The following is an 18,733-nucleotide window of genomic DNA, read 5'->3' as shown; positions in this document are numbered from 1 at the left end:
TGTGTGCTAAGTCTTATACAGTACTTGTTATTTTTTTGCAGGCCTAGTTTTTTTTTTTTCCAGTTCCTTCTATATTATTAGCCTGCTTGGAAAGTACTCAGCATTCAGACACCCTCACCCCCTCTCTGACATGTATGCTCTGGGGTATTACTTGTCAAATCTCAATACCAGAAATGCAATTTAAACTTGCATGGAGGTTAATACTACAGGACTTCTGGGCCAGGGAAACTGACAGCCTTTGCTACGCCCGAGTTCCAATTTCCCTTCAGGAAGATCCTATGTTTCCATTAACAGCTGATGCATATTTTACAGATGGGAGTGAGTTGCCCCAAGCAGTGGCAGAGAAAAAAAAAATAATAAAATGGTTCTCTTCTGACTTCATCTTGTCTTCCCGTTCATTTGGACAGAGTTTTCCATCCGGTTTTAGCAGAATTCTGCCAACAGAGCCGAAAAGTCCAGGGGTCACGTTCTTTCTCTCAGACGATGCAGAGAATTTCTATTGCCGGGGGGCCGGAAGCTTTTTAGGGAAATAGGATTCTTGTCAGCTGGGTTATGTCACCAGCTGAATTTTGGATCAGGGCATAAATACTGTAATTAAAAGATAAAAATAGGCACGATGCAAGTACCTTGCACCGAAGGCACAGGGTTTGTACTGTCCTTACTTCCCCTTTGTGCTCTGATTCTTTCTGCCTCTCGTCCTCTGAGTCACTGCCCCACATCCTTGTATCCATAAGCCTGAGAGGACGCTGCGGACGCACAAGGCGTCTGTGGATCTCTGCAAGGTTTGCTTTTGGATGCGGGGAGGAATGTGACTCAGAGCCTCGAGGACTTCACTGAGACACTGCTGGTTGGCAGGGTGAGTCCTCTTAGTGAGTGATTCATCTGGTAGTTTCTATTCAGGGAGCATATCCTCCTTATAATTCCCATCCCTTCTCACCAGCAATACCTTCCTTTCCATTTTGTTTCCAGCTGAGAGGTGTGTCTTATCAGTGTCTTCCATTACTTTTCTCTCCTGGAATCTGCTTTATTTATTTATTTACTTATTTACTTTTCTTCCCAGAGCGTCAGTCAGCTCTGGCTGGTGCTTGGTGCTGAGGACTGAACCCGGGACTTCAAGCTTCAGGTATGAAAGCCTCTTTGCAGAACCATCATGCTGTCTCCGTCTCCTGCCGGAATATGTTTTAAGATTACTTTTACTGGGGCCTGACAGTGGCACACCTGGTTGAGCACACAGATTACCATGAATAAGGCTCTGGGTTCGAGCCCCCTGGTCCCCACCTGTAGAAGGGAAGCTTCATGAGTGGTGAAGCAGGGCTGCTGGTGTCTCCCTTTCTCTCTCTCTCTCTTCCCTCTAAACATCTCTCGGTCTCCATCAAAAATAAACAGAAAGACTAATTTTACTGGTTTTTGTTTCTGTACCAGGTAACTGAGTTTAGGTTAGAATTTCCTGGTTACTTACCTCAGAAGAAGGTGTGGAGAATTCTACTTATTTTCTTAGCTCTGATCTCTGTTCCCGACATCCTCCCTGCCCCCAGCACTATACTGTTTTCCTTGGAAGTAGAGGAGAGAAATGTCTGTGTGCAGACTGAGAATACCTAGCTGGTTCCAGGGGTGAGCTCAGCACGATCCCTTAAGGCCCTGGAGTCTGAATGGCCCTTTGAGTGATGCTGTTTTCAAAGCATCAAATTTATCAAATAGAAATACAGGATGGGGGTGGGTTGGTGGATTTTAATTATGGATGAACAACAAATCTCTGTCTAATTTAGATATATCTCATATGAAATCTGGGATATAATTATAGTAGAGATAGCAATATTAACACAGCCTGATACTAAAGCATTGTGTATTATTATTTTTTTTACTAGTGATTTGATCATGGCTTTCAGAATTATAAGATGGGGGGGGTTAGTTGCACATGGCACCAGGCACCATGGCTCTGTGCCCTCCCCTGCCCCCTTCCTGCTGGTCTGCCCTTCTCCCCAAAGACAAGTTTAGTTTTCACAAAGACTTAGCGATGGTTATGGTTTGACTACTTTTTTGTTTTGTTTTGTTTTAATGAGTTCATGTGTCTCATTCTTTTTTCCAAAAGCTTTTTTTTTCAGTAATATATTTTTGTTTGTTTATTATTGGATAGAGACAGAGAAATTGAGTGGGGAGGGGGTAGAGAGGGAGAGAAACATCTGTAACCCTGCTTTACCACTGTTGAAGCTTCCCCCTTGCAGGTGTGGAGAGGGGTCTTGAACCCGGGTCCTTGTGTATGGTAACAGGTGCATTCAAACAGGTGTACCACCTCCCGGCCCTGACTTTAAGATATCTCTATAGCAGTAATTCCGTTAATTTCAGTGTTGTTCAAAGATATGATTAGTTAATGATGATCTAGAGGTCGACATGCCTTCAAGAAATACGAAATGGATGGAATAGACAGGGTGCAGTACTGTTTTTGTTTTTTCCTTTAGGGAAAAATAAGAAAGAGGCCATGAAGCTGAACCCCCAGCCTTGGCCTGCATTCTGTGCGGATGCCACTCTGTTTGCTGAGGTGAGATTTCCAGAGCCAAGAGAATCTGGAGGAAACATAGGCTTAGTTTGAAATGCTCTGAATCTGGCATGTCTGTGACTGGTTCCAGGAAACATAAATACAGAACAGTTTGAGTTTGGATGTGGAATGTGTTTAGTGGGGCAGAAACACCAAAGCTCTGTAAACAGCAAAGATCGAGGCTCACAATTAAGACCTAAGATGCTGAGGAGCCCAATTTGCTGTGTTTCTCTTCGTCATTCCAAATACTGAGGGCGACGGTCAGTTGATGGTTTGCACGTACGGGGTGACCTCGGGGCTGGGAGCCTGCCTGACATACCTCACGCTCTGGGCTCCATTGTATTTCCTCTCTTTAATTCATTTGACAGGACAGGCAGAAATTGAGAGATGGGGGAAGATAGAGAGATATAGAAAGATACCTGCAGACCTGCTGCACGGCTCATGAAGCACACCCCCCATCCCCCGCAGGCATCCTGGAGAGGGGACTCGAACCCGGGTCTTTGTGATGGTGACGGGCACACTCAGTCAGGTGTGCCTCCCCCTGGCCCCGGCATCTTGGTGCCGTAGAGCCAAGTCTCACTGTTTCCTTGAAAATTCGCTGAGTAGGCTTATTATTATTATTTGTAAATTCCATCGGCTTTTCTTATGGCAGGTGGCGTCATCTGTGAGTGGAAGTCCACTTGACGGGTTCTTCTTCAATGGCCTTACAGTCTTGACTAAGATGGTCCAGGGTGAGGTCTTGCCGGGCTTGGCCAGGACTGGAGGGAGACCCTGGGCTGAATCTCTTTCCTGCCCCGTGATGTCCTGGCCTTGCAGCTTGGGGAGCAAAGGCAAGGCAGGACTGGCCTAGCAGCAGACTATTTCTGGTGGGCCTGATATTTATTTATTTCAGGGTTTTAAGCCTATAGAAGTCTACCATTCCTGTTGAATTATTTTTGTTTTCCTTTTCATTTAAGATAGAGAGACAGAGACAGAGACAGAGGGAGGGGGAGAGGGGGACAGGGAAAGGGCAGGGGGAGGTGGGAGAAGGGGAAGGGGAAGGGAGAAGGGGGAAAGGAAAAGGGGGAGAGAGGGAGGAGAGAGAGGGGAGGGGAGGTGAAAGTGGAGAAAGAAGGGGAGGAGAGGGGGAAGGGAAAGGGGGATGTGGGAGAGGGGGAGTGGCAGGGGAGATGAGGAGGGGGAGTTGAAGAGAGAGGGGGAAGGGGAGAGGAAAGGAGGAGAGAGTAAGGGGGATGGGGAGTTGAATGGGGAGGGGGAGAAGGGGAGAGGGGGAGGGGGGAGAAGAGGGGGAAGGGGAGAGAGAGACACACACCTCAAGGCTCCACAGCATCCTGGAGGAAGAGGAAGCTGAACCTGAGCCCCTGTCTGGTAGAGTGCACCCTTGCTGAAGGAGCCATCTCCTGCCCCTGATTTATTTAAAGTTTAACTAGAACTCAGTTCATCCACCTTGAGAAGGGCCAGAGACCACATGCAGGCAGCTGGGAATATGCTGGGGCGGAGGCCTGGGCTTCAGCCCTGCAAGCCCTGCGCTCTGGTGCTGGGCTCACTCCCCTGGGACAAGTGAGTGAGCAAACAGACAAGCAGATACTCCATGAAACAGCCGGGCCCCCAGCAGACTCAGAGAGAGGCCTTGGGAAGATGGAGCCCTGAGTGTCCCACATTCCTCAGCCCGGGGGGGGGGGGACGTCTCTGTCCACCTATTTATTTTTTGATTTATGAAAAGGCATTTATCAAATGCCCTTCGGGCATCAGCTCGGCAGCAAACATAAATTTAAAATACAATAAACCCGTCTTCCTCATAACATTTTTTTTCTCACACTCTGAGAAAGGAAAATGCTTCAGGGAGACACTGTAACTGAGGGAATCATGCAAGCATTAGACAGAGTCATTAAGAGGGGCACACTGGGAAATAGAAATGGGTTTCTCTGAATATTTAATCAAAATTAATTAAGAAGAAATCTCTCGCAGACTCCTATTGACTTTCTCCGTGTATATCCAAACACGATCAGGTCCTGTGTCAAAACAAAACTTCATGCTTCACTGTTGCTATTCAATTATTCTGTGTAGGAAATAAAGGGTTGCATTTTATATGAATATAAAATCATGGTTGATAACAGAATTGCAAGTATTTATGAAAATATTCTTTGTGATTTTGCTTGTATTTAAAAAAATGTTTTATTTATTTTCATTAGAGAGACAGGAGAGAGAGAGAGGAGAGGTGAGGAGCACAGAGGTTAGGTCTTTCCTAACTTAACGGGATGCTAGAGATTGACTCTGGGACCTCAGGTTTGAAAGTCTGATGTTCCAGGTGGAAGGTAAAAAGACACAGCGAGATACAGATGGGGTGTGCGAGACTGTCCCAAAGGACTAGGAGGAAAGAGGAGAAGGGAAGGTCCCGAGGGGTTTGGGGGTGTCTTGGTGCGTCACAATGAAGTGAGATGAGATAGGGCTTAAGCTGGGGCTGAGAATGTCTCCGTGTGCTAGCTCTCTGCTTGATTCCAGGTCCATTTAAAAGATTTATTTATTTATTTATTTATATTTTTTGAAAGCTGCTAGAGCACTTGTCATCTCTGGCTTCTGGTCGTAAAGAGAATTGAATCTGGGGATGCAGAAGTTCAGGCTCGAGAATCTGGTGTGTTACCCCCAGAACCATCTTCCCAACACTTCTGAAAGATTGATCCTATCCTGTCCTGTCCCTGTCCTGTCCAATTTTATCGGCAGAAGGAGACTAGAGCTCTGCTCAGTTCTGGAGTACAAAGGTCCTGGGCATAGAACCTGGATTCTGTGAGGCCCAAGGCCTGCAGGTACTAAGTTCAAACATGCCCATCCAAACCCCTGGTTGTACATTGTTTTTCCTGTGTCAGTATCAGAGATCTGGAGATAGCTGTGAAGGGGAGTGCATGGGGGCGGTAGCATAGTGGATCACCTGGTTAAACGCACATACTATGAAACTCAAGGACCCAGGTTTGAGCTCCCGCTCTTCACCTGCAGGGGGGAAGCTTCACAAGTGGTGAAGCAAGTCTGCAGGTGTCTTTTTCTCTCCCTATCACCCCCTCCCCTTCTCAATTTCTCTCTGTTGTATTCAATAAAATGGAAGAGAGAGAGAGAGAGAGTTGTGGATTATATGTGGCGATGACCCCAGAGAGTTAAGAGATGGGGGTGGTGGTGGTGGTAGGATGGTAGGGGAGGGGGCCAGGCAGACTCAAGTCACTGCCACTCACAGGACATGTCATTCTGATCCTCTGGAAAGAGCAGGGTCTCCTCCCCAGCTCCCTATTGAGCAGGGGACCTCAGCCCAGCAGGTGACCAGGCAAAGAGTCCTGGTACTCAATGCCACCAGTGTCACCATGCCACTTTCACTTTAGACTGTGTCCAGAAACACCAAGCAGGAGACATCCACCTTCCAGCTACAATAATCTGCCACCAAGTCACAGATGCTACCATGACGCCACCCTGACTTTCCTGGGCAGACACCCTCACCCATGTGTCCTGGAGCCTCCCCTCCCCAGAGCCCTGCCCCACTAGGGACAGACAGACACAGGCTGGGGGTGTGGGTCCACCTGCCAACACCCATGTCCAGCGGAGAAGCAATGACAGAAGCCAGAACTCCCACCTTCTGCTCCCCATAGAGAATTTGGGTCCAGACTCCCAGAGGGATAAAGAACAGGGAAGCTTCCAATGGAGGGGATGGGACATGAACTCTGGTGGTGGGAACTGTGTGGAATTGGACCCCTGTGATCTTACAATCTTGATAATCATTCTTAGATCATTGATGAAAAATTATGTTTGAATAAACAACCAAGCAGCAAACTGCACCCTTTTAAATTTATAAACTGGCATTTGGTTCACAGGTCTTTAAAATATTTCATTTTCTGTCACCCAGTTCCCTAATGGAGACTGACCTTTCGTTTGTGGAGGGGAAAGTTAGTGCTATTTCCTGGGGTGTCCAGACCAGGGGTCCCATGCCCTGAGGTGCAGGGACCGTGTGTGGGTGGGCACATGTGTGTGTGTCCATGCATTTGCTCCGGGGGTCTCACAGGCCTGTGTGGGCATACTCCAGCTGACTGACGTGTGTGTGTGTGTGTGTGTGTGTGTGTGTGTGTGTGTGTGCATGATGCTGCCTTCTGCAGAGAAAGCCAAACGTGAGCAGAAAACAGCCCTGAGGAACAAAGCTGCAGCTCTGTTGCTGGAAAGGACTTGTGTGTGAGAGCCTTTGCTCCCTCTGATTCTCCTCTGTCTTCTCCAAGGCGGATGGGACCAGAGGGAGCCAGCAGGTCAGCTAGAAAAATGGCTGCACGTAGCTCATTGCTCAGCTGCTCTGAGCACTCGTATTAATCACTGAATACTGGTTTCCACGTGCCCTTACGGCTTAACAGCACTTATTAATTGTGCAGCTGAGAAGCTAATCAGAGGCTGGAGAGCAGGGCACCTTTATTGATGGGTCTCTGCCGACACCTAGTTTAGCAGGCAGGAGATAGTGAGCACTTGAAGCTGAAGCTCAGTCTGTGTTCCTTGTTTCCCAGGGGCCTGGAATCACGAAGATGGAAATGTCTGGGGGACGTATCACTGTGCCCAGCAGATGATTCACACTTAACTCTAGCTGTTATTGCAAACAGTGTGACCCCTGAGATTTAGAAGTGTTCCTGTAAGGTTTGCCAGCTTTATTATGTGAAAGAGACTGTGCTCAGGTCTTCTGAGAGAGCAAGACACTAGGCTTTCCACAACATCCCTGGGGCTGGGCGGGGTGCATGTGGCTGAGTGCAAACACACTACAGTATGCAGAGACCTGGGTTCCAGCTCCTGGTCTCCAGCTGCGGGGGAAAACTTTTCGAATGGTGAAGAAGTGTTGCAGGTGTCTCTCTCTCTCTCTCTCTCTCTCTCCCTCTCTATGACCCTCTTCCATCTTGACTTCTGGCTGTCTCTATCCTAAGACATACATAAATAAAGATAATAGATAGCTATTTGGAGCAAGATGCTGTGTGAATGCATGCATACACGTAGTATGCATCCATTTATTTTTACCAGAATAGTGCTCAGCTCTGACTTAGGGTAATGCTTGAGATCGAACCTGGGACCTCTGACACCTTGCCCAGCGTGGCTGTCTTACTGCATAGCCATTCTGCTCTTGTTAGCCTCATCTGTTTATTCATTTATTGCCTCTGGGGTTAGCGCTGAGGTTTAGTCCCTACACCATGAATCCACAGCTCCTGGAGACTGTTTTTCCCCATTATTGTTGTCGTTGCTGCTGCCAGAAGGAGGGGAAGACAGAGAGGAGGAGAGAAAGACAGACACCTGCAGAACTGCTTCACCGAAGTATATTGGAAATAAGACTAGGTTGCAACTTGCAAAGAAAGTGTCACATGGTAGATATTTTAAGAAACACAGCATGACACAAAAATGTAGTGACAAAGGCTTTGGTCTTTTTTTTTTTTTTTTTTTTGACTAGCTCACTTTAATGGATATTTTTTGTCTCAGATAATTTATTGAATGTTGAAAAAGTTTCCTGAACCCTGATTACTTGGTATCTGTTGTCAGTATAAATCCACTGATTTTCCTAAAGCCTCTATGTTTACACACTTGTCTGGCTGACTGTTACCAGGTGCCCAGAGAGTCAGGCTCCAGGCTCCTTTGTCACAGCCCCCCTGTCCCCCTCAAGGCAGGAGCATGAAGAGTGTCAGAGAGTCAGAGTGGTGGTCCACAGGCCTGGAGGTTGTGCCAAGTGCGTTTATCTGCAACTCTGACTCTGGCTCCTTCCCGGCAGGGTTTGGGGTCTGTGATCAGTAGAGTGACCTGCATATGCACCTGTGTTCATAGCAGCACAATATGTAACAGCCAAAACCTGGAAGCAACCCAGGTGTCCAACAACAGATGAGTGGCCGAGCAAGTTGTGGTCTAGATACACAAGGGAATACTACTCAGCTGTGAAGATGAAGTCACCTTCTTCACCTCCTCTTGGATGGAGCTTGAAGGAATCATGTGAAGTGAGATCAGCCAGAAAGAAAAGGATCAAGATGGGATGATCTCACTCAGACAGAAGTTGGAAAATAAAACCAAAAGGGAAAATACTAAGCAGGACTTAGACTGGAGTTGGTGTATTACAGCAAAGAAAAAAACTCTGGGGAGGGGAGGGGTGGTGGTGAATGTTTGGGGTCCTGGAACATGATGGCAGAGGAGGACCTAGAGGGAGTTTGTTATGTGGATAACTGAGAAATGTCACACATGTAAAAATGATTGTATCTTATTGTTGACTGTAAACCATGAATCCCCCCAGTTAAGAAAATACAATTTCCAATAAAAAAAATAGAGTATCCTAAAGATCTCTTGAGGCCTCAGAGACTTGCACCTAACGGATGACATTCAGACAAAGGCTGCTGTCATCAAGGTCTGACATGCTCTGGATGTCTCCCCTACCTTGAGAGTCATTTGTGCTTTGACAATTCTTCCTATTGTGTTTGCCTAAAAGCATCTTTGATCTTCCTGTTTCTTTTGATGTCATGTGTTGGAGGAGTCTGGGTGCTGTCCTACCAGACACTTCAAATAAACTCTATGGTGACTGAAATTATTTTCTCTCCATTCGGAGTGTGTCAGGTATCAGGGTCCAAGTCTCTAAGGCTCCACTAAAAGGCTATTATTCATGGTTTGCTTTTGAATAAGCCTGTTATTAGTTATTTCACACAAACCTTTTTTTCTTACAGATTGAAAAAAAAAAACCATCTAATTGCCTTAAGTGCCCTTTTAAAAACCTAGACTATCTCTTACAGGGCCGGGTGGTGGTGCACTTGGTTGAGCGGGCATGCTATAATTTGCAAGGATCAGGGCTTGAGCCCCCAGTCCCCACCTGCAGGGGGAAAGCTTTGTGAGTGGTGAAGCAAGGCTGCAGGTGTCTCTCTGTCTCTCTCCCTCTCTATCACCCCCTTCCCTCTCGATGTCTGGTTGCCTCTATCCAATAAATGAAGAAATAAGGATGATAATATAAAAAAGATAATTGAAAGATATTTAAGATTTTAAAAAATAGAGCACCTCTTATTAACCTTAATACATCTTAGTGTTTTTGCTTTGACCATAAGAGCAAGCATTTGTTGATGGTAACTGTGGACAGCAGAAAACCTCTGCTTTCTCCCCACATCAAGAATCTCTGACCTCCTGTGTGGGAATCATTGATTTGATTGTGATGACCTTTGAGTACCTTCAGAAGCTCTGGGGCATTATTTTCACACATGTTGTCCACATTTCCTGAAGGGGTAAGCTCTCTATTAAAAGAGAACAATTCCTGCTTTATGCAATGATCAGAATAATGCTAGCAATTTTCTTTTATATCTAGATATAAAGTTTTAATGACAACTGTGATGAAATCAACAGTTGCTGAGCGGAAACTGCCCTTCTTGCATCATGAAACAGAGTATCATTTTAATTTTTTTTTTGTTGAACTCAATGTGTAATTCAAAGTTTGAACAAAGAAACAAAAACTATTCTTGTCCTTTATTTCTTTGGTTTAACTTTTATTGGGGAAGTGCTTCTTTGCAAAGCAGTGTTGTCCCAAGGGTATAATATTATGGCTCTCCAAAAATACAAGTCAGCACACCCCACCAGCACCAAAGCATCCTTCCTTCCATGATAGGGCACAGTGCCTTCAGTTTCCTTAAACTGCCCCAGCATCCTCCTCTTCCCCCTCATCCACTCCCTGCACCTTCTCCCCTCCACTTCCTCCTCTTTCTCTTCCTCCTCTGATCTGCTGGTAGTGACAAAGGTGTATTGATAGTTTACTCTTCTTCTTCTTGTCTCCCCATTGCTTTCTCTGCTCCTCTTTTGTTTTGGTGCCAAAACCTGGACTTGAACATTTTATTTCTTAAGTTTCATCTATGTATATGAGCACTAGAATTTGATCTTTGTTTTTATCCCTGGTCTTTTTTTTTTTTTTTTTTTTTTTTTACAAATGTAACTATTTGAGAGAACCAGGGTCATCTATTGCTTTAGTTATACAATTTATATATCTATGTTTTTATGGTACATATATATATTGATTTGAATAACTACCCATCTATTCATTCATCAATCATTTATTTATTTTATCATCTATGTGGCTCTATGATCTATGAATGTACCATTCGTATATTCATAAATCATATATTTATACTACTTGTATTTATAATCCTTCTTCTATCTAGCCATCCATTCATCAGCCATCTAACCATCCATCACCATTTATTCCACTAGCTATCTATCATCTATCTACCTGTCTATCTATCTATCTGTCCATCATCTCTCTATCTCTCTATCTATATATCTGTCATCTCTCTACTTATCATCTATTTGTAAATCAATGTTTAATATCCCTTCATATTTTAGGTGCGCACGTAGACATTTCTTTCTGTGCACTATAAGCATTGCCCACCTTCCCACAAATACCAGTAGCCTTCCACCACATCCCACTGGGCGCTCCCTCTGAGTCCACCCCCTGCACCCCGGTAACAGGTAACAGCAGCTCTGCTCCCACAGCTAAGGTCTCATTCTGTGTGTGCGCTGGTTATCTTCGTGTTCCACACAGGAGGGGAATCGGCTGGTAGAGACTTTCCTCCTGACTCCTCTCACTTAGCACCACCTCTCCCTGTTTCATCCACGCGCCTGCTGGACGAGAGGCTGCGTCTCTGCACAGCTTGGTAGTATATTCACTGAGTACTCAGACTGCATCTTCCTGCTCTGTGCAGTCACTGGGTGACGGGCACTCAGGCTGCTTCCACATCTTGGCTGTTACAGATATTGTAGATAGCTATTATTACAGATAATTCTGCAGAGAACATAAGGATGTGTATATCCTTTTAATCGGATGGATTTTTTAAAAACTATTTATTAGTGATTTAATAATGATGAACAAGACTGTAAGATCACAGAGGTACAATCCCACACAGTTCTCACCACCAGAGCTCCCTGTCCCATCTCCTCCACTGGAATTTTTTTATTCTTTTCCCTCTGGGAGTATGGATCAAAAATAATTTATTATCTTTATTGGATACAGACAGACGTAAATTGAAACAGACAGGGAAGGTAGGGAGAGAGACAGAGAGACACCTGCAAGCTTGCTTCACCACTTTCAAAGCTCCTCAAAGGTCAAGGGCTTGATCCTGGGTCCTTGTGCACTGTAATGTGAGTGCTTAACCAGGTGCACCACCACCCAACCCCTCAAACCTCTTTATGGGGAGCAGAAGGTGGGAGTTCTGGCTTCTGTCATTGCTTCCCCACTGGACATGGGTGTTGGCAGGTGGACCCACACCCCCAGCCTGTGTCTGTCTGTCCCTAGTGGGGCAGGGCTCTGGGGAGGGGAGGCTCCAGGACACACGGGGGAGGGCGTCTGCCCGGGGAGGTCAGGTTGGCATCATGGCAGCATCTGTGACTCGGTGGCCCTCAGCTCTCCTTTGTCCCTTCCTGCACCCTTCTGCCAATTCATCGATGGGTTATAATTTTCCATTGTGGATTCTGTTCATCCCCTCCTCTGTGGTTTCTCTCTTACCGGCCTGGAAGTCTTGCTTTTACTGAGATATGCCAAGATCTGAAGAGAGTTTTGGCAAAGAGTCAGCCAGGGTGCCGTCTTCCTTCAGCTGTTTTGACTCAGGCCCCTTCACATCAATGTTTTCGGCTCCTCTGGATAAATACCCAAGGCCTCACCTGTGAATAGTTCGACTGTTGCCAGAGAGATGTTTGCACTCAGACAGAGAGGCAGGGAGAGAGAAGCTGAGCAAACAGCACAGAGCCAGAAACTGCCCTGGTGCTGTGTTCCTTGCAGGTGGGGCATCAAGGCACAGGCCTGTCCTCCATGTGCGGCCGGGCACTCACCCGGCCGGTGGGCTCGAGGGCTGGTTTCTGCTCTATTTCATAACCGCCTTCTTCTGTGTGTCGTCTTACCTGCACGTCGTTTTCCTTTGCATTTACCTATGTCAGGTGATGACCAAGCCTTTGTGTACCTGCTGGTCCGCTGGACCTCTCGTTTGCAGGCGAAGAAGGGAGAAAGGAAGAAGGGATGACAAGGAAGAGAAGAAGGAAGAATAGGGAAGAAGGGAAGGGCTAACAGAAAGGTAAGGCATTTTGAAAGGAGGCAAGAAAGACTGCAAGAACTTGGTATTTATTTATTTATTTATTTATTTATTTATTTGCCTGCTGTGCATTCTCTGAAACAAAGGAACATATTGTCTAACCATCTGCTTAAAAGCGGAGACAGGGACACAGGAGAAAAGACACTAATAGCTCCCAGCACTTGGAAATAACATATTTAAATTTAAATCTGGGTTCTGCCATAGCTGACTTACTTGGGGTTTTGTGTATAAACCAGGGGTGTAGAGGTCTTCCTCACAAGGCTGGTAAAGAGCCATCAAGCGGCAGATAGCCCTTAACAATCATTCCTGTCTCCATTCCTTCTGCTGCCTCTGGTTTCTGACAGAGCGGGAGATGCACCCTTTTCCTCTTTTAAAACTGAGAGCGGGAGTCGGGCTGTAACACAGCGGGTTAAGCGCAGGTGGTACAAAGCACAAGGACCAGCGTGAGGATCCTGGTTTGAGCCCCCGGCTCCCCACCTGCAGGGGAGTCGCTTCACAGGCGTTGAAGCAGGTCTACAGGTGTCTGTCTTTCTCTCCCCTCTCTCTGTCTTCCCCTCCTCTCTCCATTTCTCTCTGTCCTATCCAGCAACAACGACATCAACCATAACTACAACAATAAAACAACAAGGGCAACAAAAGGGAATAAATAATAAATAAATATTAATAAACAAACTGAGCGGGTGACCACAGCTCCCAAAGCCATTTGTTTTTTTTAATGTCATGAACGAGTAGTGACTGGATTTCTGCAAGGTTGCTTTGCTGCAAAGCTGTGTGAGAGTCACCCTAACCAGGCAGCTGGTCTTTGGTTTTTATTTTTTCCTAGTTCGTCATGAAGGCTGTTTCCAGGGTTCAGGGTGGAGTCCATTACTGTCCGAGCACTCCGGTCTCTTTGTGATGGGTAATATGAAAAGGTTCACTAGCTGCTGGCACCGTCACAGCTCTGAACTTCGGGGCAAACATCAGGCAATGACTGGTGTTTGTTTGTTTGTTTTGTTCTATCTGCTTATTAGCACCTGGTAATGGGCAATAAATCGCCACCTCACTGTGCACTGGGAAGTCCTCTCCCAAAGAGCTTGCTCAGAGGCAGAGTTTAAATGACCTGCCGCTTTTTGTTCGCTCACGCCCATGAGCACAGGGCCAGGACAGGGCATGTTGACACCCCACATCTTCATCTGCACTATTCTTGTCTTTAGGGTCGTGATTACTCAACAATTTGTTCTGCTTTCTTGTTGTATGCTTTACATTGGGTTGTTCTAGTTCTCCCCCGCCAAGAGAATTGGATCAGTCCAGTTAGTTTCGGGCCGCTTGGCCCCGCCCCTGGGAACCCCGAGAGAGGGTTCCAGAGTTCCAGAGCTGGAGGGTTGGAGAGTTGCAGAGTAAGAGAGTGCTTGTGCCGCCGCAAAGAGACAGCAGAGTTCTGTTTGGTGATTAGTTTGTCTTAGTTTATGAATCGTTGTTCCTGAATAAAGAAATATAGCTTCCCTGCCCAGCCGTATGTCTCTGGTCGTCTCTGTTACCCGCCCGTGAAGCCAGCCTGGCCAGCTGGAGCCGCCGAATTTTAACAACACTTTCTATCTTAACTCTTTTTTAGCCACCAGGTTCCAGATGTTACCATAATGCCAACCTGACAACCCCACCAATGTGTCCTGGAGCTCAGCTTCCCCAGAGCCCTGCCCCACTAGGGAAAGAGAGAGACAGGCTGGGAGTATGGATCCACCTGTCAACGCCCATGTTCAGCGGGGAAGCAGTTACAGAAGCCAGACCTTCCACCTGCATCCCACAATGACCCTGGGTCCATGCTCCCAGAGGGATAGAGAATGGGAAAGCTGTCAGGGGAGGGGAGGGGATACAGAGTTCTGGTGGTGGGAACTGTGTGGAGTTGTACCCCTCTTATCCTATGGTTTTGTTAATATTTCCTTTTAATAAATGATTTTTTAAAAAAATCTGCTAGCTTAGATGATTTTTGCTACCATTCACTACTAACTAATGATAAGGCTTATAATCATTATTTTGGTCATGTCTGGGGCTTCCATGTTCAGGACTGGCATTTTATTATTATTATTATTTATTCAAATGGAGACAAGGAGGCAGAGAGAGATGGGAAAGAAACCACAGCACCACATAAATATACTTGGTATATTTTAAAAAACAAAAAACAAAAAAAAAGAAAGAAAGAAACCACAGCAACCAGAATTCTTTCCATGTGGTGGGGCTTGGGTGGCACATATGTAAAAAAGGCACAGGACTCGTGGAAGTTAAATTGCTGGCCATAAATTACTATTATTAATTATTATTATTGTTTTACTGAGAAAATTCTACTTTATATAACTGTGTTATAGAGGTAGTTTCACATCTCACCAAGACCTTCCTCAGAACACCTTGTCTTCCTCAGAACACCTTGACACACATGTCATTCCCTCCACATTCTCAGCCTCTAACAGTCAGTCCCCCATGCTTAGTAACTCTGAACTTCAGGTATAAACCCAGGACTTAATTCTGGGGTCTGGATCCACCTGCCAACACCCATGTCCAGCGGAGAAGCAGTGACAGAAGCCAGAACTCCCACCTTCTCCTCCCCATAGAGAATTTGGGTCCAGACTCCCAGAGAGGGAGAAATGCTAGGGGTAACTCTGGCAGCCTCTTATTCTATGATTTTTGTCAATGTTTCCTTTTTATAAATAATAAAAAATAAAGTAAAATGCAAGTAAGAAAGAAAGAAAGAAGAAAGGAAGGAAGGAAGGAAAGAAGGAAGAAAGAGAGAGAGAGAGATGTCCACTGTCTCTTCCTACCAGAGATAAGCAGATCAAGGCAACCAGGAAATCTCTCTCACATCGTGGGAATAGCCTACGTCACGCTGGTGAGGACAGGGAGGAACGGAACCCATTTGCACTCATGGAGAAAATTGGAGACGGGACCTGTTTGCACTCATGGGGAAGATTGTAGACAGGTCCGTTCCCTGTGGGAAGCGGTGACTACGCTGACACAGACCGTAAACTGATCTGTCTTGTATCTTTCAGATGTGATTATTTTACTACTTTCTAAATGGTTTATTTTCAATAATGTTCCTGACTGCTACAGTGTCAGTGATTTCCGACTTCAGTGCACAGATTTCCTTGTTTTTATAACGGATCTCTTCCTAACCTAAATAAAAGCAGACTGGATAAATGTTTAAGCTTGGAGGCAGAACTAGAAAGAGAAAGATATGTGAGGTATGAAGTCATGATGCCTTTTAAGTAAATTCTGGGGGAAGCAAATTAAAATTTGATAATTTCTATTAGCAGGTGAATTCACAAGATGCTTAGAAAGATAATTAGGTTACTTGAGATGTGAATGGTATCTGATTTCTTTTGTTTTTTCTAATTTAATGTATTTACTATTGGATAGAGACAAAGCATAATCGAGAGGGGAAGGAGGGATAGAGAGGGGGAGAGACAGAGAGACACACCTGTAGCCCTGAATTACCACTCGGGAACCTTCCCCCCTGCAGGCCTGCAGGTGGGGACCAGGGGCTTGACCCTGGGTCTTTGCACATTGTGATGTGAGCACTCAACCAGGTCCATCATTGCTTTGCTCTGCTATCTGATTTCTTAGCTTTTGATCTGTAGTTCTATATTATTTGCACTTTAATCATTTCTTTATTATACAAGCAATCTTTCTGCTTTGGAAAAGGCCACCGTGGGGGCTAATAAGAGACTGGACAATGCTGTAATCCACACTCCATGGAATTTTCAACATGCATATGCAGACACTTATCTTATATGTGTTATTATTGTTCCAGGTTTTTATAGAGATAATCTTATGATCCAGCCCAATGACTCCATGCTGGGCAATTCTTCAAACTTCTCACTGCAAAAGCCACAATCAGTGTGCTGTCTCTTTATTTTCCCCTTCCCCCACTCTGCTTCCTTTTGCTTGAGCCTTTGCTATTAAGACACGAATGCAGAAAACAGACAACAAGGGAACATTATGTCCGAGCACCCAGCACATAGTTTAAACCCCCACATCATTCTGCAGAGAGCTGGGAGGGCTTGGACTTGTTTCAAGAATTCTCTGAGACTGGTCCCTTCTGTCCGTGGGGCGATTACTCACAGGGCTTTGTGGGATGGACTTAAATACCACTCACGAAGTGTTTGGCAGGGTTCTTGAAACGCAATGAATACATTGTAAATGGTCGCATTATGTATCCATTCAGTACAGAACTGTGCGTGTGTCTGTTTCTTTGGACTAGATCCATGCAGAAGAATGCCTACATCCTTAGCAGAATTCTCCCCTTTAAAACCCACCCGATGGTTTATCACCTAGAAAAACCGTGCCGTTCTGCATTGTAACCTCAAACAGTCAGCGGCAAACTTGCACACGATTTCACAGATTTGTGATGCTTCCACAGATTAAATAGTGCAGTGAAACCCCGTCACACATTTCATTTTTTTATTTTTATTACCGATTCCCTAATGGCTTCTAAGATCACAGGGGTCTAGCTCCCCACCTCACCGCAATTCCATGACTCACCCTCTAGGAAGACTGCCTCATAGTCCTCACACGTCTTAGAGAGTTTGGCTTCTTTTTTTGTTCTCATGATGTCATACGTTTCAATTCTTTATGTTGTATGCACAAACAAAATCTTGTGAAGATCATCTTTCTAAAAAATGCATCCACCTGGAAACAGTTATAAACCGTAGCAGTAAGAATCCGTGAGCACAGAATTCTGAAAGATCAGACTCCTCCTTGACTTTAACTCCCCCCCACCCCATACACATTTTTAAATTTTTTATTTATTTGTTATTAGAGACAGAGAGAAATTGAGAGGGGAGGGGAAGATAGTGAGAGAGAGAGAGAGAGACAGAGAGACACCTACTTGTAGCCGTGCTTCGCCACTCATGAAGCTTTTGCCCTGCAGTTGGGGACTGGGGGCTTGAACCTGGGTCCTTGTGCACTGTGACACATGTGTGTTCAGCTAGGCATACCACCACTACCCCCCCCCCAGTTTTTTCATACACACATTTTTTTCAATGCAGACTGAAGAGGTTTGAGGTAGCACAATTCCTATGCAAAAGACTGTCATGCCTGAGGCCCCAAGGACAACGTGAGGTGCCACCATAAGCCAGAGCTGAACAGTGCTCTGCTGAAAAGAGTGGGGGGGGGGGGGGAAAGAAATAAAGAAAGAGAAATTAAAATAGGCAGAGTCAAGTTTGCAAAATCTGTTGATTCAATGGCTGTACATTCCCTCATCTGTTTGTGTAAAATATTATCAGATGTCCCAACATGGGTGAAATTTGGGACATTCAGAATGCCGGTGGGTCTGTGCAACCCAAGCGCCAGCTCCTGGTCCCTAGAACACCGGGGGAAGGTCTTATGCTATGGTTCTGCTCTCTCTGTCTCTCTTCTTTATTTAACTGAAAAAGTTGGAGCAGTAAAATCTGGGCAAGACAAAAAAATAATATGTGAGGGGCTGAACAGACGGATGGAGGGAGAACTTGTTGAGAGAACACAGAGCTTCAGTTTTAGTTACAAGAGACCTTCTGACAACGATCCACATATTGTAGGCACAAATGCAACTGTGACGTCACAGTGGTTAAGATGATAAGTTGCAAGTTGTTTTATAATAAAATGAACTTCAAAAGAATATGTATTTGGCCAAGTCTTGTTTTTACAGCAAATGTTACTCTTCTGCTGAGATCCTATCTTTGCAATAAGATTTATCTTATGACAGAATCAATTTTTAATAAAATATTGGGAAATTAGACTCCAATTTTTTCTTTGGTTGAGAAAATGTGATGGGATCCACACATCTTCTTAGTAAAAAGGGATGCTGCCTGAATAAACTAAGCTTACAGAAAATGATGTCAAGTCATGTTGAGCACTGAGAGACAGAAAAGGTATATTAGGGAAAATACTGAGAAAAAGAAGGCTGTGAGAGTGATATTCCTGTTCTCAGGAATATCACTGAGGGTAGAACTGCTCTGAATGGTTATAGCAAGGCCAAATAATGCTAGACACAAAATAACCCGCAGGAACAGAAATTCACATGGGGATTACAAGGAATTAGATGTTCTAATTAAGAGAAATTTAAACACACGCACATGCACACACACACCACTTAATTACAAAAGTATTA

The 18,733-nt window shown here is 45.2% G+C and overlaps 1 long non-coding RNA gene across 1 annotated transcript; it reads left to right on the top strand.

The window, feature by feature from the left end:
• Window positions 1–464: 464 nt before the first annotated feature.
• LOC132542621 (uncharacterized) lies at window positions 465–10,044 on the top strand. The gene is made up of 3 exons (XR_009553591.1): window positions 465–856; window positions 1,061–1,123; window positions 8,295–10,044. It is a non-coding gene; the product is annotated as an uncharacterized LOC132542621 (long non-coding RNA).
• Window positions 10,045–18,733: the final 8,689 nt, after the last annotated feature.

Source organism: Erinaceus europaeus, chromosome 13 (genome assembly GCF_950295315.1).
Source record: "Erinaceus europaeus chromosome 13, mEriEur2.1, whole genome shotgun sequence".
Classification (NCBI taxonomy): Eukaryota; Metazoa; Chordata; class Mammalia; order Eulipotyphla; family Erinaceidae; genus Erinaceus; species Erinaceus europaeus.
Note: the sequence above shows the minus strand (reverse complement) of the source record. Positions and strands in the feature narration are given on the sequence as shown.